This window comes from Gastrolobium bilobum, unplaced genomic scaffold, assembly GCF_033153095.1.
Source record: "Gastrolobium bilobum isolate Gb01-03AN ecotype WA unplaced genomic scaffold, APGP_CSIRO_Gbil_v1 utg18832, whole genome shotgun sequence".
NCBI classification, from domain to species: domain Eukaryota; kingdom Viridiplantae; phylum Streptophyta; class Magnoliopsida; order Fabales; family Fabaceae; genus Gastrolobium; species Gastrolobium bilobum.
In genome coordinates, this window is record NW_026898189.1 from 205001 (window position 1) to 219375 (window position 14375).

Sequence of the window (14375 nt, forward strand, 5' to 3'; positions counted from 1 at the left end):
ACGTTTTGTCTTTTATAGTTTGTTGCCATTGTATTCAAGTTGAAGTATGTTTGTTGTGATAGGAATAACATGCTCAGTCCTTATCACGATTTCTTCACCTTCTTTATTTTGTACACCACGGAGCTTTACAGAGAAATTAAGTAGACAAACATTAAGTACCATGATAAACGTCAATGGGTAAATTGTCTCAATCCCTGTCGTTTTTACTTTCATTTTTCTAATTTAAAGTTTATCAAACCCTTTTATACACTTTGACGTGAAGAAAACCCCAAAATCTATATCAAATTTACCCAAATTTAAAAGGAGTTTATTACAATAAATTGGTTCATGCAGTGTAAGATGTTCTCATGATATAGATTTGAATCTTCAGTATTTTTTTCGTCTACGCGTAAATTTGTCCTACTTACCACTTTCTCTTTTATCTTATTGATTAAGCTTTTTCTCTCATCACTTGACAAAACTTACTGGTAAAAACGAAAATTTTCTTAAGCCAATTATGCGTCTTCTTTTTTTTTTTTTAAGAAGAATGGGGTGGAGAAGCCACTCTTAATCTTATGTGTCTTTGACAGTATGGGTAAGTCACATGCGTATCAATACAAGATCAAAACAAAACGACATAGACACAAAACAGATTATGGTTGTGACAGTGAGAGGGTTTGTTTTTTTATTTTGAATATTTTAACTTGAATTTATTGGGGGGAAATACTAGTTATTTAAATAACTTAACTATTTTGAAGAATAAATGACGAACCTCAAGAACACTTTAACACAATAAAGAAAACAAAACATGGCCGCACATGATCATGGAAGCAACATCGATTTCAACGCAACATATAAAATAGTTTGATTATGGGAACGTATGCATGTGCTGTAGTATAAAGTATGTTTAGGGATATACCGTGGATGAGATTGGTTGGGTACATAAAAAGCATTGGATTCTTCGCGATGTGGAGTATATTGGGGAGAATGCTATGCACGCTAACTTCATTTAGATTCGTTGCCGTGATTTTTGAGGAATTATACCAAATAAAAATGAACAAGTTATTTTACTTATATTTTTTTATTTATTTTACTTACTTATTTTAATATAATTGGATCAAAATCTTAAAAGAAGAAAGAAAAAAATAAAATTTTAATCAAATAATATTAAAAATGAGTAAGGTATAAAAAAAATAAAAAAAGATGCTACCAGTACCCGATGTGGGCAAAAGCGGGATTCAATCCCGAGGGACGATTCCTTATATCCATTCACCTATTTTTCCTTTTTTAATTTCCAACACAAGCTTAAAAAAAAAAATTGCTACGATATTTCCTTATCATCCACACACTGACACACATGCGTTATATATTCTTTTCTTATAAGTGTTTTGGTTGACAAGTAAATCTTTATTACATTTGCAACTTCATTTACTCTTTTACTGAAAATAAAAATGAATAAAATTCCTTTATGGTCGTGAAAAATTATATTTAAAAGGAATAAAAATGGCGATACATGAACCGTCAAAGTCAATCAATTAAAACTTAATAATATTCCAACATAATTATATTTAAATAAAGGAAAAATATTTTTTTATATTACATGAGAATTCAATTATTATGTTGTGATCCTTCAATTTGCGTGTCATTTTTTTTTTTTTAAATAAATGTGAAGTTCACCACTAATTAAATAATAATATAATAATTCAATAAGATTAAAAAATTAAATTCCTTAAATAAATACAGTTATTTCTGTAAATAAGTGCATGTATATGGATATGTTGTCGGAGATTTCATTAATTAACACGATAAGGTGTTACCGTACTTTACAATGTGGAAAGTGCGAGACAGACACTCATCCCTACAAAAAGATTCCTCTGAATCCCGATGCTCTATCTAGTCTTGTGAGCCTTCATCTTACACGTGAAAATGAAAGGATAAAAGAATAATAATCAATTACCCTTAAACGGTAAAATAAAATAGTGCGAAAAAAAAAAAATTTGGGTTCAATTCCATCAAATACAAATATTGTCCAAAAAAAACGTATTCTTTTAAATACTATTTAAAATGCACGGGACAATTTTACCCAAAAAAAAATAAAAAAAATGCCCGGGGCAATTTCTCTTCTAATCTTCTATGATTTTTTTTTTTTTTTTGAGTTACCCAATGGGTTGCAGCTCAGTTGGTAACTTGGCGCTGAGTTAGTGGGGTTGGATATGTGTTCGATTCCCGCTGAATGCATTCTTGAGGAGGGGGCTGAACCTTTAGCCATTCCCCCGCACTCCCGATTAGTCTCATAGCCGGCTCAAAGAGTCGAAGCTCGTGGGGATACCAGAGTAACCGTATTCTATGATTTTTCTTTGTAATAAGTAGCACGACAAAGATAATGTCATGATAATTGCATGTTTGTCAATTTCATGTATGTGGTGAGATTTCTTTGTTGGAGACAGGAAAGGTGTAGAGATAGCTAAACAACGTAAATGGAAAGGGAAAAAGGGTAGCTAGGTAGAGTGTGAACTGTGAAGAGCAAAAAGCACACTCCCCCATGCCTATATGATATCCCTCTACTGTTACTGTTTGCATTGGTTTTAGATATTCTTTGTTGGGTTTGCTTTTTGTCTGGCAGTGTTAATTAGGACGACGAAAAACAACAATATGCGTTTGGTACCTCTAAAAAGCTGAGAGAGTTGCCAGAATGATTGAGGGGAGTTTTGTTTGTTGTCTGCGTTTTTTTATGATGGGCAGCATATGTAGAAGCCACGATCCCAGTTGACTTGTCATTGTAAAGATGATTCCCCACTCTCTCCCCTTTGGCAAAAAGTAATGCTACCTTTTCTCTTTGACTCAAGCCTACATCACTTTCTCCCTTCCCTTCATCCTATGCATGTATCATGTATGTTTGCAAGCTTTAAGTTTTCTCAGTGTATCCTAACACCACTTCATCTCAAAGGTGTTATTTGTTGAAGTTAAAAATTATAGATAGGATCTGTTTACAATTTTTTTTTACAAATTACACTAAGTACGACCGGTCGTACAGTGTATGATTAAAGTATGATCAGTCGTACTTAGTCTAGTTTGTAAAAAAAAAAATTGTAAATATAACGTGTCCCTAAAAGTTATTTTTGTGAAATTGAAATATGAATCCTCAGAATTTTAATTACCAACCCTTCAATTTTAGCTATTTGAATTGTTTTTTGCCTAGTATGAATTCGGTTTTTCTTTTTCACTGAGAGTTTAAAAGGACGAATTTCCAATATCTGGGCATGAATGTGATTACTTAATTAACTTCTCTTACTCGTAGAAAACTAACGACACATAAATTAATTAAATGCACGAATTTGAATCATTTATCTTTTTACCTAAGTATTATATATTTATCAATTGAAAGGAAAAAGACAAAATGGACAAGTAATTTTTATTTTTATTTTGGTAATAAAAAGGACAAGTAACTTGAGTGTACAGGAATAAGACGTAACAATGTAAGCTGCATTTTATAGAATAAAATGTAAATAGTTGTTTCTGTAAAGATCAAACGACTATGTACCAAAAAAAAAAAAAAAGATCAAACGACTAGTATTATTTTGATAGGAATCCAGTATTTTATTTTGAAGTGCACAGTTTACCAGACCACCACAAACCAAATGTATTTAATTTGGTAAACCTAATTATATCACCTACATATTATAAGATTTTTTTACTTTGTGTGTGTGTGTGTGGTGGGTGGGTTTTTTTTTTTTTTTTTTTTTTTTGGGGGGGGGGGGGGGGGGGGGGGGGGGGGGGTGCGTACATAAAGAAGATAAACTCGTACAAATGTTTATTGATTAAAAACCTCTTTTCTCAATAAGCGGGAATTTATAATGCTTGGGATTTTCCTGACTTCAGTCTTCAAATTTCTGATCACTTTGTGATAGAACATTTAAAGAAAATAAAAAAAATAATCATATATCCAAAATAAGTGGTTAACAATAACATATTAGTTTGGTCGTTTGAAGGGATTTTTGAGAAAGGAAGTGAAAGAAGGAAGTAGAATTAGCTAATACTCTATTGCTTACAATATTTATAGTCAATATTTTGTCTCACATAATCAGTGGCAGACCTAAAAAAATTTATTTATGTTTATACACTTAATTTTTATTTTAAATGAGGGTAGAAATTTTTTTGGGAAAAGAATTGCAACATATAGCTTTCAGTTTGTGAATGAATAAAATAGGAAAAAGAGTATAGGCTTTGTATTCATTTATTCACAAAAGTTGCAATGTGACCATCCATTGTTCATTCACACAAAGCCAATGAAGACAAAGTTATCCTATGATCACCCATTATTCATTCTCTATCTATACTCTTTTCTCTGTTTTATTCATTCACATAACTCCCCCCCCCCCCCCCCCCCCCCCCCCCCCCAGTTTTAAATGCAATTTTCCTAAAATGACAAATAAAATAAAATAAAACTTACATCTACACTTGGGGTCAGTGGCATCTAAGTAGGTATGCCACTACACATAACCACATAACAGAAAAGCTAGTGGGAGGCTTAACAATCAAAATGACCCAGGATAGAAATGAGTTTTTGTGCACATATCAACCCAATTAATAGTAGTCCTTCAAGTAAAGGGGCTCAGTCCTGGTCTTCATGAGCCTGTGGTCCGCGGCAGAAGATAAATTGAGCTTGGGTTTTGGTTGCACTACATCGTGAAGTACGGTTGATTATTGGATTCATTGTATTTAATAGAAAACAATGAGTCATTTATGGTCATTGGCAATATCACAGGACCAAAATATGAAGAATATAAAATACCAAACATGTCACTCCTAAGTGCAAATAAGCTTTGAACTAAATAGCTAAGATTTATACGAAATATTTTGAATTTAGTATGATTTATTTTTCTGGCCAGTTATAGAACTACCTGCCTTTGTTTTAAAACAAAATATTTAACTCAACCTATTAGCCTATCAGGCCCATTATTTTTTAAATAATTATTTTATTTTATTTTAAATAAATGACACACTATAAAGCTGATGTACAAACTTATAGGTTCTTGAAAAAACAGGTTTTGAGATAGGATATTGTTACTACCAAATAATATTACTATCAATTTATTACTATATCTTAACTGATGATTTCCCTCAGTTAACGATTATAATTTATTGTGAATTAATAATTAATTAATAGGTTTGATTTGTAAAAATAGTAACCGTTGATTAGCAGAAATAAACGGTTAAGATATGATAGTGACATTAGTAGTAACATTATTTGAGAATAAGAATATCTCATCCCACAACTTTTTATAGTAAATAGGTTTTTTTAAATTTATATTAAAGATGCTTTTTTTAAATCTAAACTTATTCTATTTTTAAATCAAAAAATTTCCTCGCAATGTGGAGCCCGCATGTGTTAAAAAAATGTAAAAATGCCAATCACGATGGGTCAGCAAGAAAAAGTTTTATTTTGCCGCAATACAAGATTAATAAATTTTTATTATTATTATTATTATATATGAGATAGGATCTTTTGATACCAATTTCAAATTTGAAATTTGACACCTCATATCAATGATGTCACATGAGGTGTTGATCTTTTGATCACAGAGTCATTGATCTTTTTTTATCTAACTGCTATCAGATGAGGTGTCTAATTTCAAACTTGACACTGGTGTCAAAGAATCCTCCCTATATATGAGGTGGGATCCTTTGACACCAGTGTCAAATTTGAAATTTGACACCTTGTCTAAGAGTCGTTAGATCAAAAAAGATCAACGACTCTGATTTGTAAGCATGTGACATCATTGATCTTTTTTTATCTAACAGCTATTAGATGAGGTGTCAAATTTTAAATTTGACACTGATATCAAAGGATCCTCTATATATATATATATTAAATCAGACCTAACATAAACCTGTAATAAAAGGATTGGCCTATATACACCGAATTCACTTGCTAATTTGCTAATCTCTTCAGAAGCTTTTTATAAGAGGCCCAACATTGTTTTGCAAATTCCAACCTCAGCCGACGAGGAGAAGCCCATTAACAAAACACTCCCTTGGTGAAGCCACGTTACCATATCAGTACAACTGTAACGCGACCCAGCTCGGCAGAGAGGTTCATGTCCAAGATATTTATCATGTTATATCTAATAAATATATAAAAATAGATAGAGAGAGAAAGAAAAAAGTGAGTCTCGTTTATTTTTTATATATTACATGAGACAAAATTATATTATGTAATATTGGAAACATATTTCTCAACATATAATTTTTATTTATTTTTTAAATAATTTGAATGATTTAAAATAAAATAAAAATGTGAAGGGACCTCAATTTTATAAATTATATATATGTTAAATATCTAAAAAAAGTACTGAAGCTGTAATCTAAAATTCACAATGATAAATAATAACAAAAGAAGGAAATGGATTTAACATAAATATATTATGTGAAATGGTTCTAAAGCATTCATGGAAACACATAAAGAAAATATTTAGAATAAAAAGTGATAAGATCATCACCGTTATTGATTCATAGATAATTAGGATCATCTTACATAACATATTTATGTTAATTAACATTAGAGGATCCATCCCAAGAAAAACCTCATCAACGTTACTGATTTGGTTTTTTTTTTTTTAACCTTCTTGCCCAGGTTAGTTAGTTATGGTAGAGTGGAACTATAACAGAATGCAGACGTATTTGAGCATCGCTAATACATGGTGACTGAAAAACAGAAAAAACATCTGATAACTCTCTCAATTTCCTTCTCTCTCTATCTTCTAGCACTATATTATGTTGGTTACTATTCATACTTCGCATACTAACAAGAGTCCTTTTTGGCGAGGTCAACAGAAAGTCATCTGTGTTCCGCTCATATAGTTGAGTCATTGCTAAGTTATTGTATTTATCTTTTTCTTTGTAGTTTGGACTTCTTAGGTCCATAAATAGCTGTTGTTAGGGTTTTGGGTTGAAATTGTTCTTTACATGATATCAGAGCTCCAGTGACCAAAGGTAACAAATTTGATCCTCATCGCCCTCCACTTTTTAGTGGAATTAAATAAAAGCACAAAAGGTAAACCAAAACCTGAATTTGTACAATATCCACTCTTCAAGCCCAAATAACTCTTGCAGGAGGGGACGTGTTAAATAATAATATAAACAAATAAAGAGACCCTCACTCAATAACTTAAGCTTTGAATTGGTTTTTTACATTTCCAAATCCTATGTATATTTCATTGTAAGCTCACTGACTTATAACGAGTGTCTATAGTATAAACAAGCTAGAAGTAGCTTACATTATATTATATGAACTAGGGTAAATTGCTCTATCAAATCTATCATCCCTTACTCTTTTGTTTTCGATCTGTGTGTCGATTTCCAACACATTGGTGCTACCCCGTTCCATGGCTGCCAGAAATAGGCTCAGGGATATGAACCAACAATTGCAGGGGTTGAAACAACGCTTCCAGCAATTGGAAGAGAATACTCGCATGCCCTTTGCGAATTTCGAAGCAAAAACCATCTCTCAATTAGAGCAGTTTAAGGATAAAATCTGTCACAATTCGCTCTATCCACCGCTTCAACCTCTTCTCAGCCTCCGATCTCAGCCGTCGGAGACCCCCTAATCCGATTGTGATTGAACCAACACCTGCACATACACGGCGAAACCACTACGTTGAGCTCGAGTTCCCCTGTTTTGCGTCTGGCAACCCTACAAACTGGCTTTTTGCCATTATCGATACTTTGAGTATTACAGTGTTCCCGAATCTGATCATCTTCTGCTTGCTTGTTACGATTTTGTTATTTTATTATTATTATTATTATTTATTTTTGAAATTGTTGGTTTATTTTAAGCCAGTGAATAGATTCTAGGTAATTGCTAGGTAAGGGTAGTTATTATTTTTAAATTGTACTTTTGTCTATTTAAACTTTCTTCGTATGGAATAAGAAATGATCAAATAAATTATTGGGAAAATCACTTTGTGCAAGAGTTCAAACTTCTTAAATAAAGCTAGCATTCTATGTATGTAACATTGCTTCGCTGCACCTTGACCTTCTAGCTTTGAGATGGTTCCAATGTCATTTTCCTGGTGGCATCAATACTGATTCGGCTTTTTTCACCCTCGTCATTCACCGCCGTTTTGGTCCACCGCCACTTTAGTCGCATATCTTACCGGAAAGTTCTTTAAATGCAATCTTATAGTCAAAAAATAGTAGCAGATTAGGTGAGTTTGGTATATAAGAAACTAGTATATTACCCATGCGATGCACAAGGGAATAAGATCAAAATTTGTGTCGTCCGCCGTGGTTGGTTAATCACATTGCAAACTTGTACTTACAAAAAAAGCTGTGTTACTATTTTGTTCCTATATTTTAGGTGAAAAAAATTACAACATTGACATAGAACTTTGCAAATATCATCCAAAAAAAAAAATTGCTATTCTGAGGGATAATTAATTTTGCATACAGCTACATCGTAATACGTTATAATACACCATGTTAACATGAGGAAGGGATATAAAAAGAAAAAATACATACAAATCATTGCTAACTATAACATTTATCAACAAAATCAAGGTAACAGTAACACCAAACAAATAAGGTTTCAAAAGATCAGCTTTTACCTATAAAAGAAGAAGGATGAAATTTTAATTTAATTATAAAAATGCGTTAGTGGGCCGGCCCTCCGAGCCAAGTCCAGTTTGCCACCTCTAATTATTAGCATGTAAAAGGTTTTTATAGTTGCGTCTAGGTTTTTATATTTTATCTTAAAGATGAACTTTCATTTACTAAAACAAGATTTATAAAATAATAATAAATAATTATTTTTTTTGCAAGGTTAGTGTCGTTAGTCATTGAAATTTCACAAATTTATATTTACAAAAATTGAAATCAGATTTAGTAATTTTTTTTTGATAAACAATCAGATTTAGTAATTTAATTATAAAAGAAAAAGGATAAACTTTCAATTGAATTATAAAAATATATTGGTGGGACGGCCCTCCGGGCCGAGCCCAGTTTTCCACCTCTACTGTCAGCATTTTATATAAATAATTTTTTTCAAGGATTGGTGTCGTTAGTCTTTGGAATTTCACAAATTTGTATTTACAAAAATTGAAATCAGATATAGTAATTTAATTGTAAAAGAAGAAGGATAAAATTTCAATTGAATTATAAAAATATATTGGCAGGCCGGCCCTTCGGGCCGGACGCAGTTTTCCAACTCTAACTGTCAGCATTTTATATAAATAATTATTTTTTGCAAGTATTATTGTCGTTAGTCTTTGGAATTCACAAATTTGTATTTACAAAAATTGAAATCAGATCTAGTAATTTAATTGTAAAAGAATAAGGATAAAATTTCAATTGAATTATAAAAATATATTAGCGGGCCGGATATAGTTTTTCACCCCTAACTGTCAACATTTTATATAAATAATTTTTTTTTGCAAGTATTTGTGTTAATTACACTCTTGCAATAAAAAAATGAAAGTTTAATTTCTTTTTTATGTACTAAATTAAAATTTTCATTTTTATAGTTCTTAAATTTTAATAAATTTTTTTTACAGAATGACGGACGTCATTTTTTATTTAAATTTACAATTTAAATTTTTTTATATTAGTTATACATATTTTTTATATAATCTTTTTCTATTTTAATTTATGATTTTTATATATTTTTTTAATTGGATATACATGTATATTTAAAATGTTTATGTTAATTGTTTTTTAAATACATGTATATTTTTTTAATTATTTATACATGTATATTTAAAATTTTATGTCAAAATTTTAATTTATTTTTTGTAAAGTATAAAGGGAAAAATGTTTCTGCAGTTACTGCAGATAAGTTATCTGCATTTTTTTCTAAAACGACGCCGTTTTGGTATTGAAATTTTAAAAAATTATAAATACAAAGACTATTACAACACAGAAAAAAATTAAAATTACAAAAAATACCATAATTTTCGCCTCAAAATTACTTCATATTGGGTTTACTGCAGATAATTTATCTGCAGTAACTGCAGAAAAAGAGAACCCAAGTATAAATTATGCCATTTCTTATTTTTTTAATTTATATTTAAAATTTTAAATATTTTTTATCGACTATAAATGTATTTTTTTAATTTAAAATATTTTATTGATTAATCTATAATTTTAAATTAAATTCAAATTTATTATATATATCTTTTCTCACTCAATAAATATTAAATGTTGAACTCTTTTCCCACATATGAAGTTCACATAATTTTGCTTTTAATTAATTTCTAAATTTCAAATTTATTTTACAATATAAATAATTTTGTTATTTTACAATATTTTTTAATGTTTTTATTTTTTTATGCAACATTAATCTATGCAAAAAATAGTGGGATATACAACAAAAGAAAAGTAGATGTCTTTTTTACTCATAATATACAAAAAAAAAGTAGCGGGACATTAAATGAGTTGTCTAATAATAAAAATTTTCTAAAAGTTTTCCCACCATTACAAAGTTAAAAATTTAAATTCAAAATTCAAATTTAAATATAAATTCAAAATTTTGAAGAGTTGAGTTATTATTAATTTGGAAATTTCAATGTAGAATGCAGTGTGACATTGAATGAGTTGTCTGCACCAAAAATTGTTAACATAATTTTTCATTTAATTTATTTCCAAATTTTGAATTTATTTTACAATATAAATAATTTTGACAGTATTTAAATTTTTTTTAATGTTTTTTTTATGCAACATTAATGTGGCTAACAATTATCCATGAAAAAATCGTGGGATATACAACAAAAGAAAAGTAAATGTCTTTTTTACTCATAATATATAACAAAAGAAAAGTAATAGGACATTAAATGAGCTGTCTGCCGTCAAAAATTTTCTAAAATTTTACCCAACATTACAAATTTAAAAATTCAAATTCAAAATTTAAATTTCTATTTATTTTATTTCGATTTGTAGATTAAATTTTATTTTTTAATTTCAACTATTTATATTAAACCTAACCATAATAATATATTTTTCAATAAATATTGTAAATATACTTAACAATTTCCATGTAGAAAGTAATGAGTTATTAATACAACTGTCTATGAATAAAAAATGTTGAACTATTTTTCCACTTATATCAATTTAAAATTCGAATTTCAAAAAAGTAGTGGGATATAAATAAAAATATTTGCCACCAATTAATCTTTTCTCATCATTATAATTTCAAAATCAAAACATAATTCGAATTTTAAAAAAGAGTTGAGCAATTTCAATTTAGAAAGCATTTAAAAGAGTTGAAGATTTCCAATGAAAAAAGTAGTGGGCATGAGTTGTCTGCCATCATTAATGGTTAACCTTATTTTCCATTTATTTTTATTTCGATTTTTAAATAAAATTATTATTTATGTAATTTAAATATTTACCAAAGAAGGAAAGTTTCAAGATGCCATGTAGTGTGAACACAAATCTCAGAATTAAGCAGAGAGTGACACATTAGCTAAGTTTCCAAAGTTTGGATTTCCTTTATATATATAGATTATGGAGTTAAATTTCAAATTTTAAATGTCAGTTTCCAATTTCAAACAGACTTGTAAAAAAAAAGTTTTTTTAAACAAAAACTATAATCATAATTTCATATTAAATTTTTAATTAAAAACATTATAGTTTTTGCAAGTTAAATTTAATTATATTAGAAGCATGTTTTAATTTAAAATCAGAACCATAATAAAAAGCTGCACTATTTTCACGAAAATGAATTAATAACAATTTTAATTTAAAATATTTTCAAATTAATAACAAAATGGTTATTAATGATACATATTTTTTGAAAAATTAAAATGTTTATGTTGATTTTTTTAAATAAAAATCCTTGTACGCATACCTTTTTTGTATTCTTTTTTAACTTAAATTTTTAATTTATTTCTTCTTAAAGTATAAATATGTCTTTTATCATTTTTTTTATTTAAATTTAAATTTAAATTTTTTTTATCAACTGTGCATATGTTTTTATAATTTTAAATATTTTTTTATTTAATATATAATTTTATACACATAATAATTTATTTATTTACTAATTAAGCTCAATAGTGGGATATTAAAAGGGTTAACAATTACCTATGTATAAATTTTTTTTATATATATAATAATAAATATCATTAATAGACTTAACCAATTTCAATGCATCAAGAAGCAAAAAAAAATTCGAATTAAAATTTTGAATGTAGGAACTTATTAAATAGGAAATATTTTAAAGTGGTTTCTTTGTTATTATAGTTTTTCTTGAATGTAGCAAAATCAATAGACTCAAAGCTATTAGACTGCATGTAAATAATAAGATAATGCCGGTAGCAAAGCTATTAAACTACATGTAAACTATCTAAAAATTTGTTTGGATATTCATTTGTAGCAATTGAAATCTATTGCAAAATGAATATCTTCACCTTTGTGTTCATTGATGTCATTATCAAATGCAAGGTTGTTAAACATCATTTTTTGGAAGAAAAAATTGCAGAGTAGAAAATACAATGCACCGTTTGAAGTATGACAGCCATATCTGAATTTGGTACTTTCAAATACAAAATCCATCAATCTAAAACCGAGAGTTGAGAAGCAAAATTTCAGATGATGACCTCCGGTGACCACCCACTTTTGTAGCAAAATTTCATGTTTCCTTGAAAGAACTCTAGCACTTGTCAAAGCAGGCATTGATATAGTGGTAGCTGTTAATCTGCTTCAATTGGCCTCGTCCCAACTGCGTTTTTGGTGTTTTGGCAGGCCGAACTCGAATGGACAAATGGTCATAGATTATAGGATGCACCTATGGTGGCTAATGGCTTTGTTAGGCCATGACCTTATGGATTGGATTGGTGTTTTGCCCACAATGAATGCAGCAAGAACAACCTGTACAATAAATACAACAAAAATTTGAACAAACATTTAATAGAGCAGAGACGAAGTCAGGAACAGTTAGAAAGAAAGAGAATATATCTTTCCATTCCCAGGTTAATTCTTCTTTTAATTTTCCTAAGCCATGATATTTTTTAGTTTTTTCAGTTTAGAAGAGGGAATGAGCTGATGACCTTTGTAAAAACCATGCCCCACCCTCACCACTTGACCAACCTCTAACTGGCAAGCAAATTGCTCGCTCAATCAAGTTCAGCAAAAATTTGGATAAAAGAAAAACAATACATGTTAGCATAAGCTGCACCAGAAGATCAAAAATTACCAGTACTTGGAAGAAAACTCAAGCTAAAAACCTTAGCAAAGGATTTCAATTTTAAAGCAGGTAAAGATATATTAGGATGTTCCTTCCGACGTTATTTCCAGATCACGGATTAAAACTGTATACATATAACACAATTGGAGTAGCAACATGACCAATAAGAAGTGAAAAAGCAATAATTAAAATTATGAAATTAAAGAAAATCAACCAACCAGTGTTAACAATGATTAACCAAAACATGATCAAGTCCTCAAATATTAAACTAAGCGATTGTAATTTCTTAAGAGACAAGAATAATTACCATCGTTGCGTTGAATCTTTGAAATGAGGGAAATGCTTCATGTCTTGAATTGAATCTGTCAAACAAAAAAATCCACAACATAAAATTTCGAATTTCAGATGAGATGACCAATTCTAACATAAAAAGCAATTCAAACAGCTGATTTTTTTTTTGGATACCAATGTGATGGGCAGTGGGACATTCAATGTCTTGTCTGCAACTATTATTCGATTTAAAAATTAAAATTCAATTTTTAAAAGAGTTTTTTTTTTTTTTTCAATTTACCCAATAAAGAAAGTTTGTATATAACCAAATTGTAGAATTAACCAGAGAGTGACACTTGGCAAAATTTTTCAGCAGTAAACTCCCCTTTATATATATATATATATATATATATAGATGGGAAAAGCACTATACTAATAACATTTGGCAAAAGTTTTGCCTAGTCAAAACACATTTGAGATATTTTTCATAATAATACAGTCAAACCCATACATGCTAGGTATGACATCAGTCCTGTATGCATATGGCAGGTACAAGTTTGATTGCATTATTACGAAAAACATCTCAAATGTGTTTTGACTACACAAAATTTTTGCCAAATGTTATTACTTTAGTGTGGTACTTTTGCCTATAAGAAATAGAAGAACCCGATGGGAAATACTTGCTGCATAATTAGTTATGCATTATGTATCAAAAATGTCTACATTGAAACTCTTTGCTTTCCTTTTATTTCCTTTATTCACCATCATTATATATTTAGATATATCATTAAAGATTTTGTGGATCAAGTTAGTCCATTAAAGATATATTAACAAAGTCATACTTTTTTTATTACCACGTCAATCGTCCATAAGTGACGTTTTAAACATTTGAGAGACTAATTTAATAAAAAAAAATCTTTAATAGATTAATGTAGTGACGTATTAATCT